We start from the raw sequence: 14,788 nt of genomic DNA, 5'->3' as shown, positions 1-14,788 counted from the left end.
AATCTCATCTGCTGAATTCGTGAACCTAGTACACAAAGTAATTCCCGATAAGGCGGGGATTAGTAAATACGTAGATGACATTTTACTTAGATCTAAAACATTCAAGGAGATGCTGACTTTAATGATTGATATTTTCACCAAATTAAGAAAAAACGGTCTCAAATTGAATGCACATAAAACTACTTTCTTTCGTGACTCAACGAACCATCTCGGTTTCGTCCTCAGCCATAGAGAGATATCTAAGGATTCTAAAAAACTCGATAAGTTTATGGCATACAAGATTTCACATATGCGTAGTGGTAAATTTGAGCTACGAAATGATAAAGAAATTCTGCAAGTAATCGGTTTAACTGTCTTGTATCGTCGTTTTATTAAAAATTACCAGCAAATCTTAGCACCACTTTACGAACTGGTGAACAAGAAGGGACCCGATTTCGTTTGGGGACCTCGCCAAGCTGAAGCTCTTGCACTGCTGGAGCAAGAATACACGAAAGAATTCACGTTGAAACCAGCAGTCGACGGTCATGATTTATACTTGGACACATACACGTCTTACGATGCAAGTAACGGTGTGTTGTATCAAGTTATCGACGGTAAAGAAGAAATTGTTCTTTTCGCAAGCCATTGCTTCAAAGTTCATCAAAAAGAGTACACTATCGTTGAAAAAGAAATGTATACATTAACCAAGCTTTTAAGAAAGCTCAAACTTTGGCTGATTGGCAGAAAAATTCACGTGCGTCGAGATCTTGAAGCTATTGTTGAAAAGTTTCGTTTATTGAGTGAAATTAATCGCAAAGCTGCTTGGTGGATTGTTGAGGTGAAAGGTTACGACCTTGTTTTCGACATTAAAACCAAGCACAAATCGTGGTTTGGGTTGCAAGCTCCCGAGCTTACGATCAATCACTTAAACTTCGTGCACTTTGTTTCTGAACCAAATGAATTCGTATCGCGAGTAAAAGACAAGCTGATTGAGAGTTTGAATAAGATAGAAATATTTCAGAAACGTGATTCGCATTGTATGTCAAAAATGCGCAAAATTTTAACTCCTGATCATCTGTTGAATAAAACCGAACTCGAAGCTAAACAAAACATCTTAAATAAATATACCATTGAACGTTTAGAAAACCGAAAAACGTTAATGTATAAAAATGCTGATGGTTCAATCGTACCTGTACTTCCTGATTCGCTGTTTCGAGATACGATGATGTATCTTCATGAAATCTTCGGTCACATCGGTTCGAAGAAATTAGCAGTAATGTTCCACCGTTCATACTACTCACCAAACGCTGAATTGTACGCTCGTTACATCACTGCAGCCTGCATTCATTGTCGAACGAATAAAACCTTTGGAGAGAAAAAACCATTAGAATTTGCAAGTATTGAATCTCATACGTTAGGCGACATTTTATCTGTCGACATACTTGGCCCGATTGCAAATGAATCTGACGAGGCCAAGTATCTTCTCGTAGCCAAGGATCTTTTCTCCGGGAGAGTTTGGTTAAGACCAATGGAAGATATTACGCAAGAAACTGTTTGTGAATGCATGGAATTCATCCTAAAACAAATCCATGATCACAAAATAAATGTTCGACGAATTTTAACAGATAATGCCACACAGTTTACAAACCAAATGTGGAAGGATTTATTAAAAAAGAATAAAATTAACCTTAATCATTCCACGGCGTATAATCCGCAATCAAATCCAGTCGAACGGATGATGCGAACCATCGGTGAAAAACTTAGAGTGCGAATCAATCTTGACTCCAACGGTGCTTACACACATCATGGTTGGCACAAACATGTAGATATTATAGAAAAACAAATCAATAGTTGTCCAAATGATGTCGATGTGGTACCATACGATCTCTGGGGCATAAGAGCCATTGATACCGAACTGCCTACGGAAAATTCGCTGACTTATGCTAAAGAGCAACTTCGAATTTTACGCGAATCAATCAAAAAAGATGATACTCCTTCGGTAACTTCGGCCGAGTTACTCAAAATCCGTCTCAATTTATTAGAAGATGTGTACAACGGTACAGATGGCTTCGTTTGGGCCTCGATTGATGGCGCTTGCGCCAACAACGGTTCTGAAGATGCCATTGCAGGTATCGGTATTTCATGGCACCCCGATGGCACTAAAAATGTATCCGAAATCATCAAACACGATAAATATCGTTCTACCAACAACCTAGCTGAAGTAATGGCTCTCAAAATTGCAATGGAAGTCATGATTGATCATAAGGTTGATAATTTTAAGGTTTTTTCCGATTCGCAGTACCTCACAGAGGCCATAAATTCATCTACTCAGAGATGGAAGGAGAATAAATGGAAAAATGCTTCGCGGAAGGAAGTAGTTCATAAAGAGCTTTTCGAAGAAATCCTCTCCTTGAAGAGTAAATTTAATCAATTTGAATTACAACACACGTATGCACGTCAAACTGATGCTGGGAACTTCACAGCTGATCGTTTAGCTAGAAAAGCCGTGTATACGAATGATTTTGAAAAGACTAGAATTGATGATATGACCAACCATCAAGCTTTGCTCAATCTTGTCCGTGAACGGAGATATCGAAAAGTTCAACTTGAGGAACAAAAGTTCAACGAGAAACACGGCGATCCTAGGATTTACGAAAAAGGTGAACTTGTCCTTATCACCGGTCATCGTTTATCATCTTCGGACCGGGGCACCTCTAAAAAGCTGTACCCAAAACGATACGGTCCATATTTGGTCAAGGCTAAGGCCAATCCAAATTGTTACGAAGTTCAGCACTTGACTGATAAAAAAGACAAAGCTACTATTACTCGTGCACTTCAAGTACAACTTATTTGCAACGACGGTGACGATGGTGTTTCCGAATATGTCAACAAAGATATACAATCATACCACAGTGATCGAGAAAGTCAACGAAGCCTTGAAGATGCCATAGCTAATTGGTGGTAATTACGCAGTACTGGTAGGTTCTCGCTCATTCTTATTTCGAACGTCTAACTAGCAACACTAAGGTGTTTTGGATCAAAACTAACTATCAAAATGGCACCTCCTCCTTCCATTTATGAGATCATTGATAGCATGAATAATCCGTCATACTCAATGTTGAATTTCATCGATCAAAAAACCGAATTCAAATTGGGTAACGTGCCTGCATTCAAATTTCCTCAAATGGAAATGACCAATTTATTCCGATTTGAAAAACCTACCAATTTGAATAAGTTTATTGCCTACAGATTGAAAATCGATTACTTTGAAGATGATTTAGTAATTGCTAGAAATTTCGTCGTGACTTCGAATAAAGAGATGGTCTTACGAGACCTATGCTTGAACCTATAGGAGTTGATCATTTTAAAGTTTCATTCAAGTTTTAATCCAGTTTGAAATTTTTATTTTTTCTTTATACATTACATAGGTTAAAATTGCATAGATATTTTTAGAATTAGGTTATATATAATTATTCTTAGAATTAGGTCTAATATAGTTAGTAGTAGATATCCAAAAACAGCTGATCGTAAATCGGTCATATGTTCTGCGGCCGGTACTTGCATCCCTGCCGTCTCTTCGAGTCGTCGGTAATCTGCAACAGATAAAAATACATTAAAGATAAGACATGTGCAACTCAACACAATAGCATTTATCATAGGTGAAGTCGAACTCAGGTAAAGGCTATAGTCCTATCTACGGAAAGGTATTTACGCCCATATATGGCAATAATAATTGAACTTGGCATATCCCCACCTTTATTCAAAACCTATTCTGCCAACTCCAAGCCTTTGAGCTGAAGAACTCTTCAGTATGTGTTCTTTCGTGACCCTCTATACTTCTTCAACTTTTAGATCAACATCTAGTTCGCTTTGTCGATTGTATTTACGTTCCGGTCGTGGCTTCTTCGATATAGTGTATCTTAAGAGATATTTCGCTTCGTGAGTGCATTGGTGAAATATCTTAAGAGATATCTTGGGTGACTACTGCTGTTAATATTCAACATCATCCAGCACCATCACTGACCGCAAGTCGCTTTCCAGGGTAAATTTTCATTTCCCGTTGCTCAACGGTTTCCGGTTAGTATCCGCTCAAGATGATCAAATTAAAATTACACGTAGCTTGTTGCGTCCAGTGTGGAAAATCCATGGGCGAAAGTCCCCATGGAGAAAGAACCAACGTTCAACTATTGTCCACAAGCCACTGCGGACATTGTTACCATACGAGCTGCTTCCGTGAATTATTTCACAAGGTAAAATACCGTGGCACTACCACGTGTGCGTATCCCGCTTGCACTCAAGAAATTATGCAAACCGCCGCTCAGCTAATCAACACGGAAACCGATTCGTTTTACGTATTGGGACCTGAAACATCAAAAAGAATAGATGAGCACATTTCACAACTAGAAAAGCAAATTTCGTCATTAACGACTGAACGCAACAAGCTAGCTACCTGTTGTAACAAGCAGCGGTCGACAATCCATGATTTAAATATCGAACTACGCAGCCTAAGGGCTAAAGCTAATCCCTCCGAACGGTTTATAATCCTTGATGACAACTCCGTGTCATCGCTACCTGATTCGGATTCGCCGAAGCAAGACGAATTCTGGAAAGATATCAACGAAGTAGTACAAGGTACTGAAGAATTGAAGGTCGATGACCTTGTTAATCTAATCGAATCGCCAAATGATAACGAGTTCGACATAATATCCGAGGAATCGGACATACTACTTCCATCTGAAATCGCCGATACCTTTTTACCAAAAGATACGTCAACGCCATTATGCGATGAAAACCATGAGTTAGAACGAACGGCTGCCAACTTACGTGAATCTGCAGAGGTCCTGGTCACTCAGCAAGCCGGTACTCCGCTCAGAGACGAACCTCACGATTACGAGGAAGCAATGAATGTAGATAGTGACTCGCTAAACTTAATGTCATCTCCGATTCCCGGGTATTACGACTCCCCTGAATACTCTTTCCAATATGAACGGCCGATTGCAAATGTTACTCCAACAACTCGGACAATTGCGAATATTTCAGGTAAAGTCACGATAAACGAACCTGTAACAGGAAATGTATCATCATCATTCCAACTTCGAGAGCACAATAACTCAAGAGTACAGTCTGGCAGAATAAACCGCACCTATCGCTTACGTCCAATTTCACCCAGCCTAAATTCTTTAACTAAAAGACAACAAAATATACTGAAACTTGCGAACAGAGGTCGAAATTTCCAATTGCCGAACCCATCAGACCCAAAATGTAAGCCGCCGACCAAATACGATCGAATGGTGATGTATCGAAACCAACCGGTACATTTACCGGTGAACGTGAGCAACTATCAGTCCATCGTACGACGAAAAGGCTTGAGCTTTGATACAGCAGCTCCAACCTACATGCAAGATATCATCATTGAGCAGAAATTTCACTATTACCTGAATGAAACTAGAGTGAGGCTACTAAATAAACAAGAAGAAAACCTTTTCTTCCTGCAAGGGTACGCCGTATTTGGTGACTCTATCGCGTTCAGCGCCATTCACGATGCGATGGAGGAATTTGATAAACGTTCCAATCTGTCGAAAAATTTATTCTGTGCGGAATATATCAGTGTCAATCTACTACAGGATAATATTAACATGTTTTTACCCATTATTCCGCGCTATATCCTCGTATGCTTTGGTGAGTATGAGATCAGCCGCTACGGTGACGAAAATATACAAAGAAAAATACAGGATTTCTTGGTGTTCCTCCTTAATCAGGGAGTACGAAAAGTGCTAATTATTCCGCCCATCTTGAATTCGACTCATCCGTTGCGAAGACGATTCTTAAGAAAATATTTACGAACCGAAGCGATCGGATTATCGACCACCGGCAGGATTCAGTACCTAGATTACCTAGAAACCACACTCGACAAGACAGACCCTGATCACAAAGGAATTACCGGGGTTCCCATAATGCTCAACCAGATAGTTCTAGAAACTATCGTAAATATACTTCCAGCTTTAAGTCACGAGAAAGATTATTCAAAGCCAAATCAGCGTCGGGTGAAGAATTTCCAGCGGTCCAGAAAGTGATAACTTATCACACATAGCAAATCAGTGTAACCAGTGGCAGCAATATTCGAAGTCACAGGCAGGGATGCCAACTTTTCGTAATAAAACCCAAAGGTTTTTTTATTTTTTATTTTTGTTACAATCTCATTTTAGAGTTTTATGTTTTTTCTTCCTCTCAAAATTTTTTTTACTTCTCTTTTTGATTTTAACGTACTTCCTCAGGTTAATTACGAAATGGTACTCAATATATAACCAACTCAGCTGTTAAATTGGTATTTACTAATACTTTTTGATATAATTGTTTGCTATCCTTACGAGAAAGATATATATGTTATTCAGTTATACTTATACCTCGTAGGTAATTTGTCTTGTTTTATTCCAACTCCATAAGAGTATTAAGATACTATTTTATTATTTCATGTTCTCTTCGCATTTTTACGTACACAATGCTTCCATGTGTATCTTGAATAATATTCATAGTTATTTTTTTTTATAGGTTAGATAACCTTTCAGCTCCTTGTTTCTTTGCGTTCTTTTATTTTTTCGATTATTTGAATTTCAAAGGTATAACTAGTTTCTTTGTTTAGTTAAATTCGTAGTTATATCTACTTTTTGTGATTATTGCATTTTTTCTGTTTTTTGTATTTTTCTTTATTCCTTTTTATTTCATCTTTTTGGCAGAGGCTGCCTTACGTTTTCTTTTTGTTAATCCTACACCTTTTTGTATCCGGCACTATCTTTAAAAAATAATTCGGGGCATCCCCTCCATCCCTCTAAAACCACCGAAGGGTGAGATTTTTTCATTTTTGGCAAAATTTTCAAAATTTCTTTTCTCGCGCTTAAGGTTGTAAAGAATTATCTTATAAAGAATGCGTGCATTTTTTATAATAAAATTCGGGGCAATGTAAGGCGAGAAAAAGTACACTTTTATTTCTTTTAGAAGAAATAAAAGTGCGTTTTTTAGCTATTTAGCGAGCCGTGCACCTACCTAACAGACCGCGTACCTATCTGCTACGGCATGTATAGGGACGTTGTTAGGTAGGGATTCGTAGGTTATTTATTATAACCAACGACGCGAGAGCTCTGTGTGTCTAAATTCAGTCTGTGTATGCACTTACGAGTAGCATATACAGCTCACGGGATACCTAGCAATTAGCTACTGCTTAGGGATCCCAACCTAGTACCTATCGACTTAGATAGGTATGGAGTGAGGGTGCTCCTGTCTCTCGGATGCTCTAGTGCCCGGTACCGAGGGGTATAGGAATGGCAGGGTAGCTTAGGGATAAAACCCGATGCCGTATATTTTTTGTTTCCTTTTTGTATTACGTTTTTTTGCCTTTTCTTTCCTTTGTTTTACCTGATATACTTTGTTTTTTAATACTCAAATATATCAGTATACCAGTGCTTGTAAAAGTACATTCTGTTTTTTTATTTATTACCGAAAAGCGAATGGCGAGGCGGTAATTCGCCAGACATTCGCGAATCTATTGAGGTAGATAGGTCTTCCCTTGGGTATATAATAGGTTCACTTAAGAGTGATTCTTTTAGCATATCCTAAGGGATGTTTCAAATGTACGCAATGATTGATTAGACTCACTCAAGAGTGATTAGGTTTACTTGGGAGTAAAGCCTATGATTTTATTGCGCTTCAGAATGATCTTTTCACGTGCTTTTCTGAGCGTTTTTGAGCAACTGAAGTGATCTTGGTTCATTCCTGGCGCAGAACCCGCCCACCTTTCTGGTGAAAAATTTCAAATTCTTAGAACCCGCGATTGCAACATCAAAATTGACCTAGTTGTAAGAATCTAAAATGGCACTTTTTGATAATGTGAGATTTTCAAAATATCGCTTTCAGCCAGAACTGCTTGAACTATTTTCAATCAGCTCAGTACCTATACGTTGAACGTTCGAAAATCTTCCAGATGTTCCAGAACTGCTCAAAATTGGAGTAGACCGTTTCCAGTCTATTCTACCAACTAAATTTTCGCATTTCTGGGTCAATTTAATGAACTTTACCAGGGCCTGACTTTACGTATTCTTGTACAGGTATTATCTCGAATTCAACCTTGTTCGGTTCAAAATAAAGCATCAAAAAATTAGTTTTTTTTTCTTTCTTCTGAAACTAGTGATTTATTTTCTCATTTTTGCTCGTTTTTATTTTCATCCATTTCAGTGAACCGATCGTAAAACGAATAAATCGAATATAAAACTCTTGTTTCGTTAAACCATTCACTAAATACCATGAAAGCGAATTCACTTTAGTTAATTTTTACACATGCATTCGCGATACAATAACCATTTTCCATTATAACGTCGAGCATGACGCGTGACGACGTGAGGATGGCATTCATCAGCATATCATACGAACGTCTCATAGCTTATAACCTCGCTCAGTATCTCCGAATTCAATATACGTATACTCATAGTGAGGTACGAGTACACAGAAATTGATAACAAATTTTAGCAACGAATTACAAATTGAATAACTGATTCGATTCGTTCATGTATTAAAATAAATTACAGTACCAATTTCTACGGGTACAGCAACGTTTTCAAATAAAACTAAAATGTTAGCGGGTATCTTGATAAATAATCATCGTATACACATGAACAAGTCGTCGTCGTCATTTTTGTAGTGGTTGGTTGAAATGTCAAATCAATATATCGCACCATTGGTCATGGTCCTACGCTTGGTATTAGGTAGGTAAATTCGATGAAATTTTTATTACTTTGCGAAGAGATGACCGACCAGACATCGGTGTTAAATTTTACTTGCTCGCTGACGCGAAAATTCGAGCTGAATATTTTAGGTTAACAGAGATTAGTTATTGAAAAGATGAAATGAAATGTGAAAATTGACAAGGTCCAAAATAAAGTCCATGTTACTTTTTTCTCCGATTTCATGATCATCGACCATCGTACGTAAGCATGGCTACATGCTTAATTTCATCAGCACAATAATTTATCGTGATTGATTCACTGGTATCTTTTTTTTGGGGGGGGGGGGTGTTTGTAATTACTTGATTATTACACTCTACACTCGTAGTGTGAAATTTTTAAATTGAGTTGATAAGGTCAAGTTTTTTTAATTAGGTCTAAGAATTTTTTAATGTGCAGAACTGGCATGTGCGTTTTGGGGTCTTTTCATAGAGGTGATTGTGGGTGATTTTTGAGTGGCCAATTCTCAATCTGGTTATATAATGATTTCTTCATGTCTATTTAGTTGAGATAGGTTTTTCCAAGGCTGAGTAGTTTTTTTTGTGGTGAAAGAGCTTGTTTGATGTTTGGAGGGACCAAAAGTTTTGCCATTTCTCAAGTGTGTTTTGGGTGAAGATAGATTTAAGGTCGTCAGCTGTGATAAATGTGCAAGGAGAAAGAGTAGTGGCGTATTTTGCATTTCTATCTACAATTTCATTTCCTGTGATTCCAACATGGCTGGGTACATACACAAACTGGATGGAGAAGTTTGAATTTTGTAAATCAAAAATAGAGTTTTATGGATATTTTGAATGGGGGGGGGGGTGTCAGAAAATAAATTTTGGATAGCAGTTGGTGAGCTGAGGGAATCACTCTGAATTAAGAAAGACTTATTTTCTGATTCATAAGTGAATATATCATAGAGGCAGTGGAAAATAGCTGTGAGTTTGGCAGTGTAGATTGAAGAGTAGTTATGGATTTCAAAATTTTAAATTTCATCATAGAGTAGGCATACCCTGAATGAAGTGTTTGTATTTTTGACCCATCTGTAAAGCAGAGATTGGATTTTTTGTATTCTGATAAGAGTTCAAGATAGTTTTATTTTATTACTAGTGGAGAGTGGCTATTTTTTGGGTAGTTAATAAGTTGTGCATTGACTTAAGGAGGCCTGAGGAGCCAAGGGGGATATGATATTGGTTGTTGGATGAGTGTTTTAGGATTGATTTGAAGATCATTCAACATTGTGATGAAATTAGAAATGGGTCCTTCTATATGATGAAAATGTTGGGGGTTGGGTGGGTTAATTGAGTTTTGGAGTGGATGGGAAGGGTTGGTGGATGCATTTGAGATGAATTTGTTTGTAATGAGAGTTCCTCTAAAATCTGGGGGTAATTCTGCTGCTTCACAATAAAGGCTATCTATTGGAGAAGAATAGAGGGCTCCTAAACAGATCCATAGGGCTGAATTTTGAATTGTTTTTAGGATATTAGAAGTTTGATTTGAGATATTTGCAAAACATGGGCTTCCATACTCAATTTTACTGCGAATTAGAGATTTATACAAGTGAAGTAGGAGTTCGCAAGATGGATTATACATACTTCGTTTTTTTGATTATTTTCAACAGATTTAGGCGTTTCATGATATCTCATTTTACTTTTAGAAAATGAGGAGTCCAATTTAGTTTTCTATCAAAAGTTAAGCCAAGAAATTTAGTAGTGGTTTTGAATTCTGAAGAGTGTCCTTTGAAATTGAGAATGAGATCTGGAGGAATCTTATTTTTGTTGGTGAAAAGTATACAGTGGGTTTTTGACTGTGAGAAAGTTAGACCATTTGAATCTGCCCATGATTAAATTTTTTCAAGGTTTCTTGGATTACTTGAAGAGCTAGTTGAATATTATTTGAACAAAAGGAAATGTTTATATATCATCAGCAAAGATTCTCAGAGAATTGGGTCTAGAAACAACATTGGAAATGTCATCAATCAAAATTATAAATAAGACTGCGCAAAGAACTGAACCTTGGGGGACTCCATTTTCAATTTCGAAAAATTTTGAGTATGTATTGTTAACTCTCACTCTAAAAGTACAGTTTGTTAAGAAATTCTGAATAAAATAGGCCAAATGTCCTCTAATTCCAATGGTATGTAATTTTTGGAGAATTTTATAACGCCAGGCTTTATCAAATGCATTTTCAAGATCAAAAAAGACTGAAAGAACGCTTTCTTTATGCTGGAAGGCTGAACTAATTTCTTTTTGGAGACTACAGAGGTGATCTGGGATAGATCTTTTCTTTCTGAAACCACTTTGATAAATGCTAAGACAGTTTGAGGAATCAATATACCAATTAACACGTTTAATAACCATTTTTTCGAGTATTTTGCAAGGAATTGAAGTAAAGGAGATGGGGCGATAACTAGATGCCAGATTCGGGTTTTCACTGAAGTAAATCTTCTTTTCCAGTGTCTGAAAGGAACTTTAACATGTGAGGGTGAATTTCATCAGGTCCAGGGGATGAATCTTTAATGTTGTAGTTTAGACAATGATTTAGCTCTTCAAGAGAGAACAGAGAGTTGTATGGTTCTAGATTTTCAGATGAAAAGTCTAAGGGAGTGGCTTAGTCTTAATGAAGCTAAGGAATTGAAAATTACTCCTCCAATTGAGAAAATTCGTCCGCCAAAAATCTCCAATCGGCGTTTTTTCCCCATTCTTCGTAATTTCATAACAATAATAAAATACCATAAAGAGGGAAAAAATTGAAACCGTGTTTTGTTTTTCTTTCAAATAAATATTCCAACAATGGTAATCGATTCATTTGGTTATGTTTGTTTTTAGTATTATTACCGTCGAGAAAGACGAGTGATAAAGGCCGGATTCGGTGTCGAAGGGAATTTCGGCAAATACACCTCGATGAAATAATCAAAGGAAAACCCGAACCCGCTCATTGTATTCGTCAGTTAAATATTTCTGTTATAGGTATACTACTACCTATATAGATATACGGCGAGCATCGCTAGTCGACTGTGTTTCTCTTTCTACTTACAATACGTATAGTATACGAGTAATAAATTTATCGAAAGCCTACTCGGCTCTTAATAATTTGCTCGCGCGTACCCCATCGCATCGGTAATGAAGTTTTCGTGTTCGCAATCCTCGTAGCGGCAACAATTTATAAATATTTGTAAAAAATATTATACTTATACTTACTCGTTGTACAATGAGAATAATATACCAACACCAGGCGAACAATGGACGAAAGAGAAAAAAAATCTTTTCGACCGAAATAATACGCCGGCGAAGTGTATAAGACGAGTATCGTCTCAGGCTATAGAATGTTGGTGGGTTGCTTGGCTCGCTATTCAGTGTTCGTCGTCTCTTTTTAGAGTTTCTCTTCTCGGAAACAGATATGCCAAAAATTTGGATTTTTCTTGACGAATTTTCCGACGAACCAAATGAAGCGTATTGAAACAATAAAACTTAATAAGATTTAAAATCCGAAAAGCTTCTCTGCCGGAGAGATTTCTCTTTCGATGGTATTCTTTTTCTTTTTTTTTTTGCCTCGTCTCTTATATACTTATATAGGTCTCTATATAGGCCTATAGTTATTTTTTTACGTGTATCGAGTATCGTTTGTCGTATTTTCCCCCAGCTCTTTTGTAAATGACAAGGACGTGTTTTTAATTAAATCAATCCCGCGTTATATTTTACGAGTCTGGACCAAAGCAGATTTCCTCTTTAGTAGATAAAAAATCGAAACCTATAGTTTTATTGGAATGAAAATTATACCTACGCCTGAGGTACCTACGTCGTGTTTTTTTTTTTTTTGCGATGAAAAAAACATCAGTTCGGGAACGTTATATAGGTACCCTACACTGTTGCTTTTTAGTCTTGAAAAAGAGGACTCTTGGGCGTTTTATTCATTAATATGCTTACAACTCTTCGATTACACGTGGAATTCGTTAGAAAATTAATTAAATATTTAAAGCTGTCTTCAAAAGGAATACCTAAAAAGTTACCATCTACTCTTTGCTCGCCTTTTGCACCGCTGCGCTGCCTTCTCTGTGCATACAAACGTTTGTGAGAAAATCGTGGTGAAGTTCTTCTATGTATATAAGCAACGTTTAATCGTTTTAAACCTTTTTAAAAAACCAGACCCTCGAAAAACCTTTTTAGAAAATTTCCTGGGTGCTCGACACGCACCGTCGTAAATTAGATGAAGCGTAATTTTTAATTACGCTGTTAATGCGTCTAATACAAAAATATAGGTACAGCTGTGAGTGGATTTTCAAATGCGGTTGTTTGTTTTGCCAAAGCTTTCGAGTTTTTACTCAAAATGACGATGATTTTTGAAAATGAAGCGATGGAATCGTTTCATAAAGGAGGTCTTCCAAAAGGTAGAAAAAAAAATTGAACCGTGCGAAGCTAAATTAGGTATGCAAAAATACTTCATCAGCCAAAATTTCGGATGCTTAAGATCATTTTTCGATTCTTGGTGAATTTTTAATTAAGAAAAAAATCAAAATTTCACCAAATTCACCTAGAAAGTTGAAATTTAGTAAATTATTTATTTTCGACCTCTCAAATCAATTGGAAACGGATTCGAACAATTTTGAGAAGCTGTGGAGCCTCCAGAACTTCAAACTCAGGTTTCAACATGCTGTGATCAATTGCTGAAGAAGATTTCGAGCCATTAGGAGACTCTGGTCACTTCTTAGAAATTCCGGCTGTTTTTAAACAAACGCCCCAAAATAAGCATCAATCAAAAGAGTAGGCAAAAATTCATCACCAGTCAAAATTTCGAGTAACAAAGTGCCTTTCTTAATTTTTGGTGAATTTTTAAAAATCAAATTGAGGCCAAAAATGAGGGGAAAAAATCAAAATTTCACCAAATTGACCAAGAAAGCTTAAATTTGGGATATACCCTATTTTCGATATGCCAAATCGATTGGAAACTGTTTCAAACCGTTTTGAGCAGATTATGCTTGAAATAATTTTTCTTGTTCATTTCTTTTAATAAATAGGTATGATGTTTTGAAACGTAAAAATATATTTATTTTGAAATTATTCTTTAGGTAGTCCATATTAGATGTCCAAAATTTTGAACTGTCATTTTGACACTCATCAGTCATCACTCAACAATAAAAAAAACATACTTGAAGTTGACCTTCACCCCTGAAGTTTTGTACAGTGTTAGCGGAAGGATGGAACTTCATTTTAAGCCTTTGTGGAGGTTTCTACCTACTATAGTTTTCAAGTGGCAATCCTCCAAAAAAAAAAGTGGTCCATATTTGGTACCTCTACCCTTACAAAGTCATGCTCAGCTGAAAATTGATGCTGAACTAATTGGCTCATTAACATATACCATGGGTTCGAAAATGCAACAACGAGTTGCTACGCTCAAAAAAGACCTTGTTCTCGCCAATTCCGAACTTGAAACCAGCCACATTGACATCCTCCTCGATGCTGAATACGTCAGTCGCATCATGACTGGTAATAAAAAGTTTGTCGGAGATCTCGCATTCGAAGAATCGCTGTTTGGTTGGCTCACGATCGGAGCTGTAAAAGGACCACTGTAATTGACACTGGCATTGGTAAATGGATGAGCGATAGTTAAGCGTTCAGTAGGCAAATCACCCATGATTTCGCTAACTGTCTGAGCTTTCTTTCGAGTACACCAGACACAATTATCGATGGTGCTTTTTACTAATCTTCAGACTCCAGTAATGATCCAGTAGCAACTGAGTATGAATGAGCAAGTAAATGATTGTGAAGCATGGTAATACTTCTCGTGAATGTGTCGAGTAAGTAGTTTGGCATACTCTGACTGTCCATGTAAGATGATTGGGTGTTTGACATTGTAAGAGAAACGACTATTTCGAAGCCTTCCTCCTACCCGAAGTACTCCAAACTGATCGAGAAAAGGGCTAATCGAAGCAAGCAGATTACAAGATTTCAGCAGCACTTGATTCTGGATAGATTCAATTTCATCCTTGAACCAAGTAAGATGAGATTTACTAGCGATGACATAAATCAAAAGTTATGGATCTTCGAACATGTTCCTTG

At 37.0% G+C, this 14,788-nt stretch overlaps 2 protein-coding genes and 2 long non-coding RNA genes across 10 annotated transcripts in view; 2 read left to right on the top strand and 2 right to left on the bottom strand.

Annotated features, from left to right (window-relative positions):
- LOC135840889 (uncharacterized) overlaps positions 1-14,788 on the bottom strand; it is a 402,381-nt gene that overhangs the window by 98,741 nt on the left and 288,852 nt on the right. The gene's annotated exons all lie outside the window — the stretch shown is intronic.
- The window catches only part of bma (SCY1-like protein bma), a 390,878-nt gene that overhangs the window by 91,184 nt on the left and 284,906 nt on the right, over positions 1-14,788 (top strand). The window lies entirely within an intron of this gene.
- LOC135840888 (5-hydroxytryptamine receptor 1-like) overlaps positions 1-14,788 on the top strand; it is a 919,288-nt gene that overhangs the window by 795,259 nt on the left and 109,241 nt on the right. The gene's annotated exons all lie outside the window — the stretch shown is intronic.
- Positions 3,283-7,053, bottom strand: LOC135840727 (uncharacterized). Of its 3 annotated transcripts, none has more exons than XR_010557777.1 (4): positions 4,804-7,053; positions 4,430-4,582; positions 3,734-4,341; positions 3,283-3,572 (listed from the first exon to the last, which is right to left on the bottom strand). It is a non-coding gene; the product is annotated as an uncharacterized LOC135840727 (long non-coding RNA). The 3 variants fall into 3 exon arrangements; XR_010557776.1 differs by having other exon boundaries at positions 4,430-5,371; positions 5,460-7,053; XR_010557775.1 differs by having other exon boundaries at positions 4,430-7,053.

This window comes from Planococcus citri, chromosome 3, assembly GCF_950023065.1.
Source record: "Planococcus citri chromosome 3, ihPlaCitr1.1, whole genome shotgun sequence".
Classification (NCBI taxonomy): Eukaryota; Metazoa; Arthropoda; class Insecta; order Hemiptera; family Pseudococcidae; genus Planococcus; species Planococcus citri.
Note: the sequence above shows the minus strand (reverse complement) of the source record. Positions and strands in the feature narration are given on the sequence as shown.